The sequence below is a fragment of the Prionailurus bengalensis genome, chromosome B1 (assembly GCF_016509475.1).
Source record: "Prionailurus bengalensis isolate Pbe53 chromosome B1, Fcat_Pben_1.1_paternal_pri, whole genome shotgun sequence".
NCBI classification, from domain to species: Eukaryota; Metazoa; Chordata; class Mammalia; order Carnivora; family Felidae; genus Prionailurus; species Prionailurus bengalensis.
Window position 1 is genome coordinate 58420513 of NC_057344.1, and position 24855 is coordinate 58445367.

Consider the following 24855-nt stretch of genomic DNA (forward strand, 5'->3'; position numbering starts at 1 on the left):
TGTTCCTACTTTTATGTCTAAGATTTTTTATCCTATTTTGAATAAGCCATATCATTTCAACTCTATATTAAATAGTTCACTAGCATACAGAAGTTTATAAATTCAGGCAAAAGGAGATTGGGGTTTAAATAATTCAAAATGATGACATTACCCTGTGATTTCATTTTCTACATTTTTGGGTAGAAAAAGAGACATTTCATCTCAGCTGCAAGAATTTTACAGGCTGGGAAAGATGCAGACAGCAAAACAATACAGTCTTTGAAATCCCCAAAGCAGTAGAAGTTTCCTGTCATAGGCTTAGCTGTTCTGCTAGGAAAGTCTCAAAGGAGGCAAAGGCACTTTCTGAAAACTACAAAGCGGTGACTGAAGGCATGGCAGTCAGTAGCCCCGTGCCATTGAACAAGTTTTTCTTCTGCAACAAGACTCAATTTGTATTATCTGATACTCCTAAAATTACACATAGCCGTATTTGCTTACTTCAGCAAAATCTTCCCAAAACTCAGAAAGTCCTTTCTTCTTACTGCCTTTAAAGTAAATAAAGTCAAGATAAGCTGGTTTACCTACTATGTGTTGCTTGATTTTTTTTTAACCAAGGCAGTTAACTGCTAAGCTGAACATTCGAGACCCTTAGGACTCAATCAGGAAATAACTTTATTCTTTGCCCTATGCCATTTAAGCTTACACTGTGAGACTAGTTCTTTCCCTATCCCTGTAAGAAATCACTGATAAAGTCCATAGCGTCTTCAATCACTATTAGAGAATAAGAGGACTTCCGTTCAATTTCAAGCATAAGAATAGTAATAAATGTATCCAGCCTAGTGCAATTTTCTAAAAGTCTGAACTTTTACTTAAAGTTAAAGCATCTTGCCCCTCCTGGGTTCAACAAGCTCAGGAGGCTATAATGGAACTATATTCAACCTCTTTTCTATTTCCCTCCCTCACTACCTCTTCTCCCAGCTGGTTTTCCAACTCTGACTTGCGTCCCTCTGGGTTTGGAGCAGAGGAAAGAAAGGTAAGAGGCAGAACAAGTGCCATCTGGTGCTGGTTTCTAGAGGCAGGTGTCTGTGGTGACCCCTCACTGGGGAGGGCAGGGGCGGGGAATAAACCTGATTCCTTTCCTTGGCTGGCATGTGGTACTTCAGTTTAGCCTGAGAACAACTGTCTACACTTACAGAAACAGCAGCAATAAACTTTTCTCCGGCAGGCACGTTTGGTCTTCTCTCTCTGTAAATTCAGGAGTCCACCCCCTGTTTCAGAGTCCTCTTGAACAGGATTTAAAGCGGCTCCAGTACTGCTCTCTCTCCGAGGGCCTCATATCTGATCGACAGTCCCCATCTCTCCGGCACAGAAGGATCAGAGCCAAGACCTCTTGCCTGTGGAATCTTCAGACAGGGCTTCTCCTATTTATTTCCCCCCACCCACACCGGGACTTAAGGAAGGCTGGCTAATATTCTTTATCTGATCCTCTAGCGCCCTCTTCTGGATCTTCGCTTCGTCCACATCTGTGCTGTTGTGGAAGACCCCTGAATTCAGAGCACTTAACAGTGGCTCTGCTTTCCTGACTGCACCCTCACTGTTTTTGGCTATGCTGCGCAGCAGCAAAGATATGTTATGCTCTGTAATTTGTCCCTGGAGTTAGATGCAAAAGAAGTGAGGTTCCTTATCGTATGCCCTGACCCATCCAAAAGTAGAGATGGATGGGCCTCTAAGATATCTGCCATAGCATCACAGTTAAAGGGGAATTCCAGTGGCATCTCTCCTAGTATCCTGGAGTTATGCCACTGGAATACTGTGTACTAGCTCCAACATCTCTTCTGTTGAAGGGTAAATATCCTCAATTTCTTTTTTAGACTTCAGTAAACCGATCAGGTCAGCGGTCTTCTTGGGGAGCACTCCAGTTACCACCACAAAGACCAGGTGAGCCACTTCCTAAGGCCATTGGTTCTCACTGAAAGATCTCCTTCAGGGTGCAGGACGACATAGTGCTATCTATCAGCCCAAGGCATAAATTTGTGCATGGTGGTGGATAATATTCATCACTACAGATATATTCCCTAGATTCCATCCACTGAGTTCCAGTTATTTCCAACAACTCCAGAGCCCTATGGTTGTGTATGATCTCAACAAAAAGTGGCCATTCCACTAGGTTTAGAATGCACATGCTCACATTTGGAATGGCATCTCCTGCTCTCTTGGGCCAAAAGTTATTCATCACCAAGGGGAAGGAAAATCTGATATTTTGCACAGCATGCTCTGAGAGCAACCTGCTTCAAAATTGCCTGTGGTGCTTGGTAAATATGATGGTTTCCATACCTGCTCCAAAGATACCAACCCAGAATATCTACAGTTTTAATGCTAGAAATTACATATTGAAGAAACACTCCAGCTAATTCTTATACACACACAGCAAAGTTTGAGGGCTCTGAGGTAGACAATGAAAGAAGTAAAAGCCAGAGAAAACACACCTGTTCTAAAAAGTCGTATTTTCTTTAAACCTTTGTTCCTGACTTCTTTGCCTGATGACCTCCTCCTCTGCCTTTTTGTGTATGAGGTTGACTTTAACAAGAGGGGAAAAAAGATATAAAAATAAGAATTACAAAGGTTAAATTCCCATTTATAAGGCAGAGTGTTAAGAGACACCATCTATAGCTGTTGAAACAATAAATAAAAGCGTAAGCATATTATTTTAGATGATAAAGGTCATCTCAAGGATCTAAAAGCAGTGAATAAAAGTGTATATTGGCAGGACCAGCAACAGTATGAAACAGGCTAAATCTATAGTCTTTTAGCCTGATTTTTTAATACAGATAGGTATTATTTTATTGTACTGCTTAATACACTTTTCAAAATAAATTTTATTAAACATGCTGATAAACAATAAATTCTGACTTTTAGTGTGGCTTATATGAACTCTTCCTCTCTTAGGTTCAAAGGGATTTATTCCAGCAGGTTGGAAGCCTCTTCTGAACATTCTCTTTTTCTTTGGAGTCTGGAATGCTTTTGAGATGTCTGCTTTTGTGCTCTTATTAGCTATTTCATTGGTGAAATCAACATCTTCCTGCTGTCAAAAAGGGAAGAGAAGAAGAAAATTAAACTTTTTTTTTTTTTAGAAAGTGAGTTAGAATGAACTTCCTGTTCCCACAGAGCGATGATGCTGCCCATGTTACACTATTAAACATCCCCTGTTAACAGTAGCACAGAACATAACAGTTAAATCATTTCATGCCCAGCGTAGCAGGAGTTGTGTGTCCCTGGAGCACTGATAGGATGAAGACAAGACCTGACCATTGATCATAAGCCTTTATTTCCACTGGATACTTTCCAGTGTTGCCAATGATACATGTGCTGTGGGAGCTCTATCCCTGAGAGGGCCATGTGTGAAAGATGGACAGTTGCCTTAATTTTAATGTAAAATAGGAAGAATGTAAGAGAGGAAACATTTATTGAGTTCTGACAGTAGGCTCAATATTTTAAATTACTTTATTTCATTTCATTTTCACCCTGTGAAGTAGATTATTAATTTCACTAATTTATTAGATTGGGGAGACTGGTATTCAGAAAGGTTAAGTAGTTTGACCAAGATCCATTTAGAAAGCAGTGAAGTAAGATTCAACCCTCAGTCTGTCTAAAAATCGATTCAGAGCTACTGGCTACTGGTAGATGTGCTGAGGGGACTCCATCCCATTATGGGACTCTTTCAAGGATTAAGTATTGTATAATGAATATAAAGGCTTCTAGTCAAAATACAGTAAATGTTAGTTCCCTTCTTTAAAAACAAGGCCTCCAGCCAGAGTCTCTTGGGTTAAATGAGAAGAAATTGTATATGTACATCCCCAACTTTAAATCAGACTCTGTGCAGGCAGGAGATCTTGTGTTCATCATGTATCCATAATGCTTAGAAGGTGCACATGGCAGATGTTCACTATTTATCTCCTGAATATTAAATGATTAAACAACGAGATGAAAGATGGATAAAAGATTTGATTCCTCATCCAGAAGATCAAAGAAATAACTGACGTCCAGAAAACAGCAAAAAGGACAAAGATGGACATTTTGACATAATCAGCTTGAGGCACTCCTGTTAACACTGCCTAGTCAGTCATGTCAAAATGAAAGGCACTGATTTCTTCTTTTTTTTAACCAAGTAACGTATGACATAGAAATCACCAACACCTGGATGGGGCCGTTGGTTAATGTCCAGCTCTTGATCTTGGCTCAGGTCATGATCTCACAGTTCATGAGCTCGAGCCCCGCATCAGGCTGTGTGCTGACAGTGCAGAGCCTGCTTGGGATTCTCTCTCCTTCTCTCTGTCCTTCCCCTGCTTGTCCACTCACTTGCTCTCTCTCAAAATAAATAAACTTTACAAATTTCTTTAAAAATAAAAAAAAAGAAATCACTACCTTCTCTCTCCTCTGCTTCTTAGGGCCTGATCACAGGTGTTTTACTTCCTAACCCCTGCTCCCCTGTTCATGAATCTGGCATCATGTCTAAAACCTACAGGGTAATAGCCAGCCCACTTGTACATACTGGTGAATTTCCAAGGGTCCTTGTAACTATTGGAGTGCTATGATAATAGTCATAAATAGTGTTTATGAACTTCAAGGAATGTTTAGGCTTTGAGTTATGCATGTTTCAGGATCCAGCCTGAACTCTGTGCTTAGCTCCATGGACTCCAAGAACCCTAGTAGATAACTGTAAAACCCTCCGAACTGATCAATATGTCCATTATATACCTAATAGCCCTGCTTAACTTGAAATTCACATTCACAAGTCCACATTTTCTTTACACACACTACCACACACATGTACAAATGCATATACACAACAACAAATGAAGGCGGCTGGTCAGTGAGGCAGGAAAAAAATATCAAAATACATTAAATCTAAGATTATCTACAAAAAATCAGTTGTTTAAAATGGAACATTCACACAATGATGAATATTAATTCTGCCCTTCAGTCTTTAATCAAACAAGACATTCTTCACCTCAGGTTTTAAAAGTATCAGTCAGCTATTTCTGATGGCTTTTTTTACACCGAAAACTAATCCAAAGTCTCTGCTATGACTAACAACTTCCATTATAAACAGCAGCATCTAGCTATTGATTTATTATCTACTCCCACTTGGCATAATACACCTTGGGTCCTTTTAAAAAACCTTGTGAGATTCACCTCGGTCCCACATGGCTAAGTGATAGAATCAAACCCACCATGGTCACAGACTCCAGGTGCAGTTTTACTTGTCATCTTGAAAAAGCTCAGACCTTGCTTCCAGATTCAACTTTCTCTTGAACTTGGATGGCTGTTTTGCCTGGTTTGCTCTTCCGCAAGTTATCATTTCTCTTACTTTAATGCACACCCTGCAAAATGCCAACATAGCTGGACTTTTTACTGACTACATCTGAACAGAGGTCTGTTTTACTACCCTTTTGACTAGCTCAATTTGTCTTCATGACAGCAAGTTAAATAAGAGCACTAATTTCATACAGAGAAGAGGGTTTCCCTAATGAAAAATGAGCAATGTTAAATCTACAAAGGATTGTGGGCAGTGAGTCCATTTTTGTTTCTCTGAATTTTAAACACTGGGAACTTCACTCTTTGAATCAGTGGAGACCCATCTGAGTGTTTGGAGAGCACTCACTGTACTCTCTAAGGTAGATGAAACAATTAAAGCTGTAGAAGATCTCTTGGACCATACAATCCACTCCCTGATAGGACAAGATGTCTGTTCTGTAAGTAACAGATGTTGGACTGGTTTGTGGTATCAGGACGTTCATGCAAAAATAGATTATATAACTTCCCTTGAGTAAATGATAATATAGACACCTTAATAGCATTTCCTCCTTAATTTCCATATTATGTGTTAATAAATATCATTGCATAAGCGATCTGATCTAAGTATCTACCTAATCTCCATTCTTCACCTCCCACTTAATTTCTTTCTTATGACATAGAATGTGATTTTCTCATTATCAAAGCATAAATAAAAAGTTACCTGTCTCCCCAAGAGAAGAGACATTTTGATTAAGGAAGAAAAAGAAGGCAAGTAAGAAGAGAACTTGGACTACTTAACCATATCCACTCTAAGGTGCACCCTCAGGAGCTGGCAGATCATTGTAAAACAGACCTGTCATGTGCCCTGTGTGTTTCCTGTATTATAATGTGATCTACATTCATAAAAAAGATAATCCTTCCCCTCAAAATTAGAGTGAAAAGGAAGAAAACGAATCGCTCCTTCCTACATAACCACTCATTGTTCTGCTTCCATTCTAGGGGTTCTTAACCTGGGACCCATAGATACAATGAGAGAGTCCATGAACTTGGATTCTAAAAAATACATCTTTATTATTTTAAATGACTTTAGGTGAAATTTAGTAATGCATTCAATTTTAAATGTAGGAAAGAAGTATCAGTGATGCCTGTCATTTTGTCACAAATAACGGAGATATTTTCATATCACACTATGGCAGTCACAGATATCTCAAAATATTATTTATGCTCATGCCTAATTTGATATCATGATAGTTATTAAACCACTTCCAGACTGCACCCAACTTTCCTGTTTAAAGATGCTTGTGCCCTTGCTGTGATGAGCACCGGGTATTGGATGGAAGTGTTGAATCACTATATTGTACACCTGAAACTAATATTACACTATATATACGTTAGCTAGCTGGAATTTAAACAAAAAACTTAAAAAAATAATAAAGATGCTCACGCAACATAGCTGGCCAAACTACTGGATAATTCTTTATCTCAGAGTTACTCAGTTAATAGCGAAATCTAGTATTTGCATAGATACCCAGACAATGACTATGTTTTCCAGTGTTCTGCATCTGTACTTGTTTGTTGACCAAGTGTGGAAAAAGATGAAAACTTATATGGTGACGTTTTTCATATCTAGGTAGATCAAATTTCAATTCCTAATCCTCCATAGGACAGCACAGCTTGTGGAACATAAAGAGGTCATGGTCCACGAGTAGTTAGCCTTCACACTGACAAATATTTAAAAGATAACATTGAACTTTAACTTGTCTATATTTTAAATTGTTTATCTGGTCAATTAATACATGAATATCGAAGCACATATATTATTATATCACAAACTTGTTTAATTCTATGGCAAAAGCATTTTAATACAATTGGTTTCCTTTTTAATCCTACATGTTTTATTTTATGCATTTTAAAATATTATCCTGGGGCACCTGGCTCGCTCAGTTGGTTAATCATTCAACTTCAGCTCAGGTCATGATCTCGTGGTTGGTGAGTTGGAGCCTCGCGTTGGGGTCTGTGCTGACAGCTTAGAGCCTGGAGCCTGCTTCAGATACTGTGTCTCCCTCTCTCTGCTCCTACCCCGCCCCTCTCAAAAATAAATAACCATTTGGGGCACCTGGGTGGCTCAGTCAGTTAAGCAACTGGCTTCGGCTCAGGTCATGATCTCACGGTTCGTGAGTTGGAGCCCCATGTCGGGCTCCGTGCTGACAGCTCAGAACCTGGAGCCTGCTTTGTATGCGGTGTCTCTTTCTCCCTCTGCCCATCTCCTGCTTGTGTTCTGTCTCTCCCTCAAAAATAAAAAAATATATATATTTAAAAAAAATTTTAATAAATAAACATTTAAAAAAATCTTTAAAAAAATAAATAAAATAAAATATTATCCTAAAAAGGGATTTACAGGTTTCACCAGACTGCCCAAAGTGTCCCATTTGCTGCTGTTACAAATTACCACAAATTTAGAGGCTTAAAACAACACGGGTTTATTATTTTATAGATCTGGAGGGCATAAGTCAAAAATGGAGGGTCATGAAGCTAAAACCAAAGTGTCAGCAGAGTGTGCCCTTTCTGGATGCTGCCAGGGGGATCTGTTTTCTCATCTTTTCCAGCTCTAGAGAGGAACACACGTCTTGTCTCATTGCACCCAGCCTGCAATTACATCTCTCCAGTCCCTGCTTCCATCATGGTGGCTCTTTCTCTGACCACCCAGTCTCCTTCTTTCACTTACAAGGAAACTTGTCATTAACATTAGGCCCACCCAGGTAATCCAGGATAATCATAATCACATCTGGAAAGTCCCCTTTGCCATGTAAAGTAATATAGTCACAGGTTCTAGGCATTAGGATATGGATATCTTTAAGAGACTACTGTTCTGCCTACTATCCTGCCCATAACATACACACACACACACACACACACACACACACACACACACAAGTTAAGAACCCCTGTTGTATTTCCTACCACTCTTTCTGATATTACAAAGATATCAAGTAACACCCTTCATAACTCAAAGTAATGTGCCATGCTCTTTAATTTTGTTCAAAATCTTATTTAGCTAATAACTACTCTTGAGATTCACGTTCATGTTCTGGAGAATAGGGTAACATTATAATCACAAAACCTGTAACATAACGCCAAAAACTCAGTGAAAATTGATGATATACACACATCTAAGAAGTTGACATCTATACAAAATTGATACAATGTATTGAATAAAGCAAAAGGATTTCAATGAGCGTATCTATCGTATATCCCTCTGATTTACAAAGTAAAACCTTCAGCGAACAAATTCAGAAGTGTATTTTTTCCAATAAGAGGACACCTAACAATCTCTTTAATCAAGGTCAAAGTTGGTTAACAATAGCAGCATTATAAATAGTAGTTAGAAGAGTTAAGTTTTATTCCCTTTTAATTTTATTAAATGTCCCTCACCTTGCCATGCAATGCTGGAAAACTTATGCAGAGTTTATTCTCTCCATGCACATACATACTCTCCCTCTCTCTTCTTTGCCAGATAAGTACTGATAAATTTACCTGGTATTCTTAGATGTTTAAAAACCTAAAACAGAATGTATAAGCACAGTATCAAGTGTTTGTAACTACTGATCAACTTAAGCTCTCATTCAGTCTGCTCTCCCCCACCTCCTCTCCCCTTCCTACCTGAAAAAGGAGATTAGGACGTCAGCGATGTTTCAAAGCCTCCCTGATTTGATGGCATGAAATCTTTCCTATTTCTCCAACGTTGAACTGATGTCTCTGCTGTGTTCTTTTTGAAAAGATCTGATACTACAATTGTTTACAACTATAAGGTACCTCACATCTTCTTAGAGATTATTGGTGACCACCTTCAATAATAAGCGTTAACATGAATTATTTTAACCATGTAATTTGTTTACATGATTTTAAAGCTCCAAAGTATCTATGTGAAGTTGATCATAATTTTGCTACTTTATAACACTATAATGTTTTATTTCTATCGCCACATGTACAGACACACACACATCACATATGTGTATATCATTTCAAAAGTCAGATTTTAAAAAAGAACAAATTGGCAGAAATGTCTCTACCCCCTAATATAATATGATGATATAAGGCTATGTATAATTCAAGTAGGCAAAGTTGTCAGACACTTTTCACCTTGTTGCTTTTTTATTACAAAGCTGCTGCAGGATTCATTTTACTCTAGAATAAAAATCCCATTATTCTCAAAATAAAATAATTTAATAGGAAAAAATTCTTCAGATATTTTAAACGCTTTTGTAAAGTCATGGTTTCTTAATCAAACTTGAAGCTTTCTAGAATCCAAAGGACTTTAATAGCCAATTTTTGCCCTTTCCCTCATTTACATACAAATTCTTTTCTCCTACTTAAATGCCATCAAGTTACCTTAAATTAGTGATGAGGTGGGAAAACAGAAAAAGCAGAATATCCTAGGAGATAGAATAATTATTGCTTTTGCAGTCCAGCACAGCCAATTATCTTTGGTGCTGTGATATTTAACAAGGGAATCTCAGAAGGGACACTCTGTCTACCTGTCTGCATGCACAGGAATGCTATGGCTATCTCAAGTAATTCACCTGTAATTCTCTCCTGCATAATTTTCTACCATTAGCATCACATCAGGATTATTACATTGGACCATGTGGCTCCACTTGATTAAATACGTAACATTTTGAGTTTGCTTATTTGTGTACTTGTTTTCATTATTCTTTGCTAGGAGGAAAGTTAAAAGAAATGTGGAGAGCTAGTGTGGCATAATGGGGGTCAGGAAACGTGAGTCTTGGTCTTAGGTGAACAACTACCACCATTCACTAGTTGTGGCACCTTGAGTGAATCAGGAATCTCTTTAAGCTCTCAACATCCCTCACCTCCTATGCCTTACCATGCTCCATGCTTCTCGGCAAACTTAACATATAGATTCCACTTTTTGACTCTAGTTATCAGTTATATTGCTTCACAAATATTTTAATAAATCTTCAAACAAAAATTAGAGACCATGCTTATTGTTTAAGATCACGAAAAACTATATAGTAAGATGAGAAATGCAATTCTATTAACAGGTGGAAAGGTTTCCTCATTGGAGGTAAATGTGCTCTGAGAATACTGGTTAGATTCCAAGAGATAACATTTTAGGTGAAACTGAGCTTTGTTAGATAGAGAGACAAATTTGCCAGATACTCTAGACAGGGAGAGGGTCAGGTAGAAAAGCGAAAAGAAAGAATGGAGTGTGGATCCAAGAAAAAAGAAAAGGAATGTGTCGGCAGTGTAACTTCTCTCTGAATCATAATCATAATAATTACTGAAATTATTAAAGCCTGGATGGGAGTGAATCTCTGTGGGAATACTGAAAGACTGGTCTTTGCCCCTGCACCAGAGATCAGCAAACTTTCTTCTAACAGGGCCAAATAACAAGTACTTCAAGCTTTGCGGGTCATATGGTCTGTGTCACAGCAACACAACAACTCTGCCCTTGTATCATGCCATAAACAATATGTGAATGAATAGGTATGGCTCGTATCTGTCCTAATAAAACTTTATTTTTGAACACTGACACTTGAATTGCATATAATTTCCATGTTTCACGAAATATTGTACTTCTCATTTTTTCAACCATATAAAAATGTAACATCCACTCTTAATTAAAGTGGGATTACAAAGATAGTCAGTAGGCCAGATTCAACCTGCAGGTCATGGTCATAGTTGGCCAACCCTTGCTCTAGACCAGAGTAAGAAGCAGAAGAAACAAAGCAGCCTTATCTAGGTAATGAGGACGTGATCCCAGACATTCAGCAATTGTAGGAAGAGTTCTAGACTATCACTGGCTAGGGAAGTAGGTTTGATTCATTGTAATCAGATCCCTAAAAAGTAGCCTGGGTCCCAAATGACATTTAGATTACAGGTTGAAAAGATCGGAAGTGTTGGCCAGATGTATTCATTGTAACTCTGCAAATACCTCAAAATAACTTTGACCAATATGAGGTGGGGGGGGGGGTGCGGAATAGGAAGGTAGAATTAGAATAAAGCTCAAGGGTGTCTCACTGAACACAAGTAGAAGATAGTATGAAGTAAACCACTAAATTTCCAAAAGAGACCATAGTCCTTTGAAGGTAAAATGACAAAAGCCTTGAGAGATTAATCAAATCTGAAAATCTAAAAAGGATTCCAGGAAGGAAGAACAGCTTGACTGATGGCGCAGAGGCAAGAATAAGTCACTGTGAATTACTGCAGAGAAATTAGGCTGTGCGAAAGGAAATACAGTTGTGGTCCACCCATCCCATCTCCTGCCCATGGAAAGCCAGTGCTTTGAACTCCTTCTCCAGCTTCAAGGCAGCACCACATCTGAGACCAGAATGTAGGAGCGTGCCCAGGAGCACGCAGCTTCTCCCAGGGAATCCTGACACATAAGACCCACCCAGGAACCAAGAGCCCAGGGAAGGGCTTGAGGTGTTATCAGCTGAGGTCATGAAACCCCAAAAGAAGGAGGGGGCCAGGCCTATGTCAAAGGCTGGTGTATGCACCCAAACAGGGAAACATGGAATCATTTGAATTGCATTGACTGGAATGAGTGACTTCCAGAAATAGGTAGATGCTTCTTTTTCTCTCACCTCATCCACCTCCAAGGAGAAAGAGAAGTTCTAAGAGTAGTCAAGGTAGAAAGGGCTCCAAGGACACAACTAGGGCACTGCAGAAGGGAGTGGATTATTTCAAAGTACAGAGAAAATAAAAGGAAGTTCTGAGTTAAGGCATCATTTGGCCTCTGGCCTTTCTATACCCTCTTAGGTGGCTTCTCCCTCTGGGAGCTGGTCTCCGTGTGGTGGAAACAAGGAGATCATCCCTGGGTTGCTCTTTGCAGGGGAGGAGCCCCCAGCCAGGAACACCTAGCAGGACTTTTCATGGGTTTATCTTTCCATGCCCTTCCTCATCTCCAGGTGACAGAATGTGCCATGTCAGGATCAGAGGCCCTAGTTCTCTCAGAAGCAGAGGCTTAGACAAGAGGCAAGAGGAACCATGCCAGCATTTGTGAGATTTCCTCATGAGGATGACAAAGGTGTGTAGCAAAAGTCTTTTATTAATTATTTTAAGCTTTTTTATTTGTTTTGAGAGACACAGAGACAGCGTGAGTAGGGGAGGGGCAGAGAAAGAGAGAGAGAGAGAGAGAGAGAGAGAGAGAGAGAGAGAGAGAATCCCAAGCAGGCTCCACACTGTCAGCACAGAGCCTGATGTGGGGCTTGAACTCAAAAAACCATGAGATCATGGCCTGACCCAAAACCGAGAGTCAGATGCTTAACCAAATGAGCCACCCAATCGACCCACCAAAGTCTTACCTGGTGGTAAAGAGGCTTCCTTTGCTGGAGTGTCCTCAAAGCATTTTCTCTCCTTCTGAGTCAAATCCCTTTCCATCAGAAACTAATTTGTTTCCATGCTGGGAGTCAGGTTGGCATTCTGTGCCTGAACCAGGAAGAGGGCCTGGGCAGGGGCAGGACACAGAGTGGCAGCAGGTCCAGGGGCCTGGCAGTGAAGGAGGGCACAGAATTCACTTGAGGGGAGGAAATACAGTGGAGAAATGGAGCTCACTCTGTTCAAAAGAGTTATTTTCCTTTTGAAAGACTCCATAGGTAATCTTGGTGCAGTACTTGAAGGTCTGGGAAGAAAGAAAAACTTCCTGGATTGGTCCTCAGAAAACAGTCCAAGTCTGTTTCTGTCATGTGCCTTAGGGAGAGACCTCTCCGGACACCTACCAGAATGAGCACAGCATCTGTGCTGACACCAATAAGGAAAAAATAACCAGGACCTTCAATCCACCTCCCTTAGATCATAAACTGATCATTAGTTGGAGAGAAGGAGCAGTTTTTGCCCACCTGGGATTATGCAATTAGAAACAGTCTGGAAGGTTTTATGTTTTCCTCCAAGGCAGCCACAGGGATGAAGAGCAGAGAAATGAGAAGGAGTGACAAGGGACAGCTCCCTGCTGAATCTGACATCTTCGTGCTCTGACACATTTAGAATGCATGGAGTTACTGGGCCTCATGGCATATGACTCCCAAGAGGAGGTTGCCTTCCTTGCTTACATAGGCATGGATCCTGTGGTGGTCAGAGCCCCCAGGGAATGTAACAACCCTGACTGGTATTCCTGAAGGAAAAAAAAAAAAAAATACTGGTGCAGCTTATGCTTCAGAAGAGAGACTATCAATGCTCAGATTTCCCTATTGTGTGACATTTGGCTTAGAACAGAAAAGAAAATGTGAAAGGAAAAGACATTGAGAGTCTTCTGCATCTTTGACTTGCTCACCAGGGGAACAAAGAATAGTTAATAGACGATCTCTAACTTTGGTCTGCCAGTTTGAATATACCATGTTATTCTCAGACTGAAATGATAGAAAACAAGCTTTACCAATGGTATCCTCCTGAACAGCTTTGAAAGTCGTTGGTTCAAGAGCTATATTAAGAAATAAGATGCTTCCTGAAACCAATGAAATGTAGTATTTGCTTCTGAAGATAGGCTGCATACAATCACTATTCAATGGCCACCTATTTTCTCCCCTACACTCAGCATGTATATAGTACATATATATTACACAAATATCCTCTATTGGACATAAATGCTGCAACACACATACACATCAACACACACATACAAAGACTCGGTTCCTTTGTTCAAGGAGTTTACAAGTGGTTGGTAATTACTATTACAATTATTCCTCACCACAGTATACCACATGCCATTTCCAAAGTTATTTTTATAGTCAAAGCTCTTAAAAGCTGATTTTAGAGATAAAAAATACTTTTTCAGGAAAAAAAAATCATTGGGAATTGCTAAAAACACAGAAAGATAATGTGCAAGTAACAGAATGGAGTCAAGAAGCAACAAAAATTCTTAAACCTTCCCTGCACCCCTTCTCATCACCACTATAAACCTTGAAATTAGTCACTTTGGGCTACATAACAATTAGGCTAAAACTGATGATTAAGTCAAACTTTTAATTATCAAACAAAAATTATAAATTAAAAAATCTTTCCTTAAATACTCTACTAATAAAGAACTGCTTCTATATGTAACCTAGTTTACTATCTTAAGCATGACTCTATTTTAGAAGGGCTACATGTTTTGTTGAAAACCAATCTTTTCCTAATATTACATAACTAAATATTTCTTTTTTCAATGTGTTGCTATAGCATTCAGCCAAACAATAAAATTAATTTAGTTGAAGGACCTGTGATAAACTCCAAGCCTTTGCAGAAGTGATTAATCATAATATGAAGAAAAACAAAGCTAGCTTTAGAAAGACTGAAAATAAGAAATCTAGAATACTCTTAACCATGTTGGAAATAGTTTCCAATCTTTTCTGCCTCCAACGTGCAAATGTATCTTCCAACGTAGGTAGAGAAAAATAACGGTCAAATATTTAAGGTTAACATTTTTTTTTCTTTGAAGCATTTGGTAGAGAACTGGAAAAAAAAATAAGAGCAGGGGAATGGTAAAAATGACACAACATTTCACTCAACATTTATTCAGTGTAATGTTCATGCCAATCACTGTGCGAGAGGCTGAGAACACATAAGTAAACAAAACTTGGACTTGCCTTCCCAAGGGGTGACCATTTGCTTATATTGGAGAAGACATTTCCTAGTAAGATGATCGTCTCCTCTATCTTTCATCTTGGCCACATCCCTAAATCCTACCTGCTAGTCAAAAATTAATTAGCAGGAAAATGACTTAATATTCCTTCAAACTCAATACTTCCAAACCTCAACAATTTTCTGTAACTCCACGTGTCCTGCACACCTCACCCATCATTGTTCCTGGTTCTACAAGCTAGAACACTCTGGGCTAGCTTCAGCTCTTCACCTTTTCTCTTACCTCTGTTATGTGTCATGCCAGCCTATTCGACCACAGAAATAGCTCTTCAGATCTTCTTCCCATCCATCTTATGCCCTCTTCCTAATTTAAGACCTTGTGATCTTGGCAGTGAACTAATGAAAAGGCACATCCAGTGCCTCTTCCAAGCTCCTCCCTCTCCCTTAAGTCCTTTGCACCAACACAAGGGCTATCTTCCAAAACACATGAAGATCTGATCATGTCTCACTGTCCTACTTGAAAACTTCAGCTGAGAAATATTACCAAGTTCTTTCAAGTGGCACTAAAGCCCCTAAATATGGCACAGCTTACCATTTAGAGGCCACTGCATGGTATGCATCCACACACCTCGTGCCATGCTAAACTATATCCTCTTCTTCCAAAAACAATCCAGATATTCATACTTGCAAACCTTTCTCCCACCGGTTCATGTGCAGAGAGTGCTCTCTTGCTTACCACCATATCCCCAGACTACACAGATTTGCAGTCTCTGGTTAGAAGCCAGAAAGAGAGTAGAGACTTGTGGAAAACTAGTCCTTGAGGCAAAAGCAGGTGGGTGGACATGATTTGGTCAGATACTGGCAAAGTTTAAGACCAAAATGAGAAATCTGAATATATAGGGACCTTGAAATCTGAAGGAGGAAAATCCAAGTACAAAGCTGGCAAAATTTAACAAGGAAAAAGGCATGCTTTGTCTACCGGGCATTTGATGTATCTGTAAAATGGTCATGAACAGTGATTCTTGACTTGATGCTTCTTTAGAGGACCCAGGACTCCACTACCGCGCTCTCCTGGGTTTTCTCGTGAACACAGACCTCTACAAGGCTAAAGACTGACAGAACGTAACATCGCAGCCCAATTCACATAGCAGCAGAGTATTAGGCAACATTGCTCCCATAATGAAGAACTATTTCTCTGAGGTTGACTAACAGGTGGGTTTCAAGAATTTTTGATAGCACTTATTTCATAGTGTTCTCTCTTTGGCATACTTCCTAGCTCTAAGATTTTTGTTTAATGAAAAAAAATTGCTGCCATGCAAAGGAGAGCTAAAAACAGCATATGCAATTTTATATAACCAGGCTTATCCTAGCATGTCAGGTCACCTTAATCCCTCAATGAATAAGCACTAGTTGAACTACTGAGATATTTCCATCCATTATAGTCTCATTTCTTGAATGTCCGAGGCATCTGTAACCAAGAGCCAATTACCACTGTAGTTCATTAATCATCAGTATTGCTTAATGCCAAGAACTGGAGGGAAGCTGCCTACATTGTTTTACTTAAGTTTCTCTACAAGAAATGCATAAATGAATAGCTGGTCCTACAAGAGTAGGCTAGTCTTGTGTAGGCTCTGGGTAAACTGCACATGAAGTCTCATAAGAAGTTTCTTACGGGGCTCTTGGGTGGCTCAACTGGTTATGCACCTGACTCTTGATTTTGGTTCAGGTCCTGATCCCAGGGTCATGAGATCAAGCCCCCTGTTGGGCTCTGTGCTGAGCATGGAGCCTGCCTGAGATTTTTTTTCTCTCCCTGTGACCCTCCCCAGATCGTGCTTGCTCTCTCTCTCTCTCTCTTTCTCTCTAAACAAAACAAAACAAAAAAGTTTCTTCCAACAAAATGTGGTGTTTCATGTAGTTTCTGTGTAGGTTTTAGCAATAAACCATAAATTCACATATCACATGTAATATTTTTATATTTTATAAAATGCCTATTGGACTATCAAAACCTATTCAAAGTTTTTACTGTATCTAGAGATCAGTTATAGGAGTATTGTTACAAATCTATGTTATCAAAAACTGCAGCCTATTATGTACCCAATGAGCTTAAATGTGAAGCCTAAGCCATATCAAGTATATTGTTTTTCCAAAATGAATACAACTTCCCATATGAAGAATGTTTGTACTTTTAAGAAAACTATTTGTAGTCAAATACATACAGAATTTAAACACTTTCATAGAGCCCTAGAAGACAGGTACCACTGCAAAGGGGATGCTATTTGTTCTAAATGGACCCCACAGATTAAGAAAAGTAATTTTAGGGGCGCCTGGGTGGCGCAGTCGGTTGAGCGTCCGACTTCAGCCAGGTCATGATCTCGCGGTCTGTGAGTTCGAGCCCCGCATCGGGCTCTGGGCTGATGGCTCAGAGCCTGGAGCCTGCTTCCGATTCTGTGTCTCCCTCTCTCTCTGCCCCTCCCCCGTTCATGCTCTGCCTCTCTCTGTCCCAAAAATAAATAAACGTTGAAAAAAAAAAAAAATTTAAAAAAAAAAAAAAAAAAAAGAAAACTAATTTTATCCATAAATGGGTAAAAATTCCACAGGATGGATTTTGGCTCCCTAATGAAAGCATGTCATGATAGTCAGATGCTCTAAGATAGAAAGCCATACCTTGGCAAAGAGAAAAATGTAGGACCAAGGAAATGTCGGGGACACTGAAGCTTGAGCACATGAAACCATAACTTCCCAGGGCAGAAAATAATGACTTTTAAGAAAACAGATACTTAACATTTTTAATTTAGGTGTTGTTCTGTAACTTAATTTTTTATGTGTTGTCATAGCCTCCACTATCCCAAATCTCCAACAAAGGCAGTTACACACAGAAATTCAGGGAGAGACAATCTGAACCATACCCACCAGGCCAGTAGGGAATAGAAAATGGGAAAGCGCAACACAGAATGGGAGTGGGCAATTCAGAGGAATAGCCATTCAGAGCCAAGAGAAATTAAAAAGAAATGTTAAGTTTCCCAGAACTCACAAGAGGTATTAGGTGCTAAACAGAAAATGGAAGATGGAAGCCAATTTTGCTTTCGATTTCAGAAGACAACATGAGCCCAGAATGTATCTGGGTTATTACCATTTATTTATCCAAATTGATTCAGCACCTACTATGTGCCAGCTACTAATCCAGGCTTTGGACATAAAGGTACAGTAGGCGGAGCAGAGAGAGTAGAGGCAAGTAGTAGGAGCTGAGGCTGAGAGCCAACAGGGCAGACTACAGGAGCTGGTAGGCTGTGATAAGGACTTCCATGATGAGGTGGTCTCTGAGCGAGATGGGAAGCCACTGGAGAGCTCTGAATGGAGGAGTAACTCAACCTGACTTACATCCTGTCCAAGGCATTTAAAACAGTCTAAATGGAACAAGGGAGGAAACAGAAGTCCAGCTTGAAGGCCAGTAGTTTGAAGGTCCTCCAGGTGAGAGACAGGGACAGGATAGATGTTCTCAGAGGAAGTGGTGAGAAATTTGGAGCATAGATATATTTTGAAGGTAAAGAGGACAGGATCAGCTGACAAATCGGACGTGGGGTGCAAGAGAAAGAAAATTCAGGGAAGATTCTAAGGTTTTCACGTTGAGCAGCTGCAAAATGAAATTCAATTCAGATTTCCAAATCAGAGACTTTTTCCCCTGCCTTTAAAGTCTAGGGAGGGACAGAACTGAAAATAGTCAAATGGCAACATTAGAACCCGCAAGGATGTTTCAGCCATGCTAACCCAGTCTCCTTCCCCATTCTCGTCCTGAAACATAAAAGAAAGGCAAAGTTTCTCCATTGTTAACCTGCTAAGAGTTAAAGCTCAACAGTCTTTAATAGTACATTGCAAATGATAGCACTTCATGACTATTTTCATTAAGTAAAACTAACATCTTATTTTGATTTTAAATAACTTTTGAGCAGATTTTCATTATTTGCAATTTTCTCACTTGGAGGAAAACTGCCTTAACTCATAACAGTCTGGAAAGCTTTAGAAGTTCCTTGGAAGAATATTATGGTAGCTCTAAAAATATGACCGTAAGTCTGACCCTGCATTAATGCTGGAGGAGAGAGAGAGAGGAAAAGGGAACAGAGCAAGTTAGAAACCAATTATTAGAGCTACTTTGAACTACGTAAGGTTACCCAAGACATACTAATCTCTGGGCCTGTTTTCCAATTTGTAGACTTAAAGTGAAAATGTATCACAGGATTGACATAAGGAAATGTCTTCTTTTACAAATAAAAGCATTTAATAAAAATATGTTGATATTCCCAATGTTTGGGTAAATTTGGTCAGAGGAAAAACAATTGTGACAGCTTGCAAGCCTCAATGTGACAAACATTAGCATTTGCTTCTTTTTTTTTTAAATATGACCACTTTTAGCCATGACTAAATCCAACAGCTCCAAGAGGGTTGCTCCCAGAATCATGTGGTGCTGTGCCCACCCTCCTTCGTGAGGATGAGTGGAGCCTCCCATGACAGCAGACTTCAGCCAGGCTGTCCCAGCTCCAGCCTCACCCCCACCCACTGGGGAAAGATAGGACCGATCGGCACTAAACCCAAACTATCGTAGCTCTTGCTGCTTTTATTATCTTAATTACCATATTATCTTAATTACCATATTCCTTTTGCCACTGTTGCACAAAATGCTCTATTTCCTTTCAGCAGCTCTTAAACTTTCTTGGCTTATAGACCTGTCAGGCAGTCTGGGGAAGTCTCCTGGGCCCTTCTCAAAATCACATTTTTTAATTCATTAACATAAAATGCACAAGATTACAAAAGAAACCAGTTACATTCGAACACAGTTGTATCCTTACTCCCCGTGGCAGTTCATGGACAAAGTAACAGTTCACAATGTTTTTTCTTTAGTAATCTTGGAAACCCATTTGTGGCTCGACCCCACAAACTGTGAGATCATGTCCTGAGCTGAAACCAAGAGTTGGACACTTAACCAACCGAGCCACCCAGGCGCCCCCAAATTACTTACATTTTAGCCCTCAGTTTTTATGTCAAAAACATGTTGACCAAAGTAAGATTGTTCATCAGAAGCTTAAAATAAATTAATAATTAACAGAGACCATGACAATTTGGGCCATTAAAAGGAAGTGATTAAATTGTCTGATGCCCCCCTAACAACCCAAACCATACACACTGCTGGTCTATACCTCTCATCCCAGCATCTCATACTCCACATGCCTAACACACTTACTGTGAGGTCAGTGTGAGCTACACTCATGCCTTCACAGAGGCCATCATCTGGGACTGCTTTTCCTAACCACACATTAATGCACACGTAGTAATATAATTCAGAGGAACAAAAGTACAGCCAGGGGAACAGGGGCTTCTGGAGCATCTTTACTATTAACCAGGACCTAGAACCTCCAAGGCTCCTACAGATTTGAATGTAGAGCAACGTGAAATAGGAGTTATGCAATAATTATTTATTGAATGACTAATGATGACTGTAGTCTTTACTTCATAAAATAGATTCATACATTTTACTTTTTTGTTGATTTCAAATTTTTACTTTCCACATTTTTACTTTCCACATTTATTTATTTTTGAAAGACAGAGCTTGAGTGGGGGAGGGGCAGAGAGAGAGGGAGACACAGAATCTGAAACTGGCTCCAGTCTCTGAGCTGTCAGCACAGAGCCCGACTCGGGGCTCAAACTCATAGACTATGAAATCATGACCTGAGCTGAAGTTGGACGCTTAAATTTTTATTTAAATTCTAGTTAGTTAACATATAGCACACTATTGGTTTCAGGAGTAGGATTTAGTGATTCATCTCTTACATATAATACATATACATACATATATGTATATATATACATATATATGTACATATACATATGTACATACATATAATACATATACATATAATCACAAGTGCCCTCCTTAATGCCCATTTAGCCCATCCCCCTCATCCCCTTGTCTCCATTGTGCCACCTATTGAACAAATTCAATCAACTGCTAGAGTTTCTGGTACTTAAAAACAATACTAATATATTACAAATATTTTGTATTATTATACAAAATTACACATATAATTTACATATATAATTTATATTTATATATTTATATATAATTTATACACATATAAAATATATTAATTGCCTGTGTTCCATTTCTCACTAATTTTTTTTTTAATTTTTTTTAACATTTATTAATTTTTGAGACAGAGAGAGACAGAGCATGAACAGGGGAGGGGCAGAGAGAGAGGGAGACACAGAATCCGAAGCAGGCTCCAGGCTCTGAGCCATCAGCCCAGAGCCCGACGCGGGGCTCGAACTCACGGACCGCGTGATCATGACCTGAGTTGAAGTCCGACGCTTAACCGACTGAGCCACCCAGGCGCCCCTCACTAATTTTTTTTAAAGAACATGATAGAAAGCCTCTGCAGCTTTTGAGACAATGACGAAGGAAAATCCACATTCCTGATTGATACACGGAGTCTAGTAAAACCCAAAAAGATTTCAGATTTCTAGGATTGGTATGTTCAGAAATTTTATATTTCCCTCAGCTTTGTGCTCTGTCAGATATAAACAGAACAAAAGAAAGATCTCTAGAGCAAACATGAAAATGCAGCAGAAATTAGGCTTCTGTATAGTGAATGTTACCTGCGTGATTAAAAGGGGAAACAAGAACTACCTTCTTTCATGTAAATTATAAAATTAAAAGATCAGTTGTTATCCATGGGTGATCCGGGGTGAATCTATCCTCCTACATCCATAATTATTAAAACCACCACTTAATGTACAACATGAGCCTAACCTAGAGTTAGCCAGAAATTGTGCGATTTTGTAGCTTTTTTTAAGATTCTAAAACCCCAGTTCTTGAGATGGTTTTGATGTGCCCTTTATTTAGAGGCAGAAAGATGACCTAAACTTCGGCTCTAAAATACTGACTGAGTTCCATACAGTTCCAGTGTATGGTTATATGCCTGTCTGCTTTGTTTTAAAATAAAACTGATTACCATCAGCTAAATTTGACTATTAGACCTTCTGTGAAAGGAAAAAAAAAAAAAATATATATATATATATATATATATATATATATATATATATAAAAGGTTTTTAAATTTCTCAATTTCTAAAAGAAAAAAAGGTATTATAGAATTACAGTTGGAATTAAGTTTGGGGATTATTTTCTATTAATTCAATGAAAAGAGTTTCCTAAATATCAGTTTAAGATCTACTGATCAATATCTATATTATACTGATTCATACATACATGTATACATGAATATACCGATTAATACCTATCATTAACAGTCAACTTCTTGAACTGGATACTTTGGGCTACAAATAATAGAAAATCTGATTCAGAGTAGTTGAAATACAGGCTATTTCTTGTTTAGTAATAAAAGGCTGGACAAGGCAGTCCCATAGTTGCTCCATGATGACACTATGGGATTGCATCCTCATTCTAGGTTTTTCTAGGCAACGAAAAATCCTCAGTCTAGGTTTTTCTTTGCATCCTCAGTCTAGGCAAAACTCAGTTTTGCCACAACCAGTTAGCTATGACAAAACAAATTCCAGAACAAATTCCAACACCAGAGAGAACGTTTCCTCTCACCCCTCTATCCTTTCCGGGTGGATAGTCTCCCCTTGAAGCCTCAGAAGTCTTCCCCTTACATGTCATCAGCCAGAACCGGATTTCATGCCGACAAACCAGTTGTGGTGATGGAAAACGAGATTGCCACAGTGGCATTAACATTCATGACTAATCCCCCAGCGCAGGCACACTGTTACCCAAATAACCTTAGGATCCTTTAGGCTAGGAAAGAGCAGGGAAACCCGGCAGTGTCTGCTACACACAATATGTGCCACATACTATACACCAATTTTTTAAATCTTTAAAATTTTTAAAAGGAAACCACAATGTGTATACTTATACTTCATAAATGAAGAAAGCAAGGCTTCAACAAATCCAATGATTTGACAGTCACACTGCTCATAAGCAAGCAAGTCTGAACTGAGGACTGAGGCTTTGGAGCCTCCTATGCAGTCACTGATGACAACCAAACCACAAATAAAACAATGGTCCATGTTCCTGTGGCTTGAAAGCCAGCAATGTTAGGCTCTGTTCACCAAAATATGATTAGCAACTTCAGACTGTTTCTTCGAAAAAGATGTTCATGTGTATCTTCAAGATATCCTCCAAATGCTAATACGTTTTGGTTCTTCCAAAGAAAAACTCTCTCTGAAGTTGAGGTGACAGGGACCATCAGTTCCAGATAAGAGAAAATACAACCCCATCTACACTCTCCATAAACTGGGGCCGTGCGCCTTGAGACCAGAACAGGTCATATGTCATAGGTGGCATCTTTTTGATGATTTGAGAGCCTCATAATTGTTTATTGACTCAAGCCCAGCTTCACTTCACTTCTGCTTTAGGAGAAACTATTTTTCTAAAATTTAGTGGTAAATGATTTTTGAATAATGAGAACTTGGAGGGAGGAAAGAGGAAGTTATATGAAGCGAGGCAAATAATTGAAGATGTTCATAATGCAAGTCATTTTTCTCCAGAAATAGTACCTGCTGAATTCCCTGTCTTTTTTTCCTGCGTGAGGAAAAAAATAACAAAAAACTTGCTGTGTGTGTGTTAAGATATTGATGCTTGGGTATCACGTGGCAGAGCAGCTGCTATTCATAAAATTAGGCAGTAGAAAAGCTCAATGTTCTCAACAAGATGCTAATTATTTACTCTTACTTGATATATTCTTCCATAAATTTCCTATTATTTGCCTTATGTTCTGTCTATGATCTCCCATCAAAGAAAAGCATATCACCATTTTTTGTGTTGTTAACATAATGTTTTTAGGGTAAATGTTTACTTTAGAAAGATGTTTAATCCCAAATGCTAATGAAAATATAAGAAAATTGATAAGTAAGTAGAAGTGAAAAAGACACCACAGGGCCATATTCCCAGCATCGCTTTGAACTTGCTAATTGTTGTTCAGTGGTAGCCCATAATGTCACATTCCCTTTTCCTTAAAATGGAACTTGTAAAAACTGTTTTAAGAAAACAGTTTATTTTGGTACTGGTGGCACAAGAAGTTACCAAAGGAGATGTGTTACCTATATTTTGTTTAAAACAGCCACACAAATGATCCGTCCCAGATGCCTTGACATCTACTTTTGCTGCAAAAATATAAAACAGCTCCAAGAAGCAGAGTTAGGAATATGATAAACTTCAGTTGTTCGTGGGAAATGAAAGAAAAGAGAAAATTAAGGGCACCTGGGTGGTTCAGTCAGGTGAGCACCTGACTCTTGATTTTGGCTCAGGTCATGATCCCAGGGTCATGGGATCAAGCCCCGCACCAGGCCCTTCACTGAGCATGGAGCCTGCTTAAGATTCTCTCTCTCTCCCTCTGCCTCTCTCCCCTGCTCATGCTCTGTCTCTCTCTGTAAAATAAATTTTCAAAAAATAAATGCTATTTTAAAAAGAACAAAGCAATCTAAAATTGTGCAAAATATAAATTCCATTTCTTGTAATTTCTGTGTTCCATGCTTTTTCTAAGATATGCCAAGAAAAACATTGTTGTGTTTAATGTAGTATCTAAGGAAATTTTTCAATTCTCCCCAGTATTTTTATTTGTGCCTATTAGCTTAGAAATGTATTTTTAAGTGCTTTACATTACACTGGTCATCCATCATAGGTATATATGGAAATAAAAATAAATACCACCGCTCTCAGCATTTTAAATATCCCTTTGAACACTGACTATGAGTACACAGCTCTTTTGGCCTATATAAATGCCTTATCTTTTAGAGTTTGACAGTTTATAAAGTGCTGTGTGCTCTGTACTATCTCATTTGTTCTCATGTAACCACCCAAACCTTGAAGTGAATGGGTGGGTAATAATTCCTATTCTACCGATGAAGGTGGGTTCCAAGATGAAGAGTAATGTCCCACAGGTTGTGGTGGAGCCTGGAATAAAACACGGGTCTTGGGGGGGAGCCTGGGTTGCT

At 39.1% G+C, this 24855-nt stretch overlaps 1 long non-coding RNA gene across 1 annotated transcript; it reads right to left on the bottom strand.

Annotated features, from left to right (window-relative positions):
* Positions 1-2791: 2791 nt before the first annotated feature.
* LOC122474649 lies at positions 2792-13427 on the bottom strand. Its single transcript, XR_006294970.1, has 5 exons — positions 13137-13427; positions 12603-12786; positions 8935-9119; positions 8707-8833; positions 2792-3061 (listed from the first exon to the last, which is right to left on the bottom strand). It is a non-coding gene; the product is annotated as an uncharacterized LOC122474649 (long non-coding RNA).
* Positions 13428-24855: the final 11428 nt, after the last annotated feature.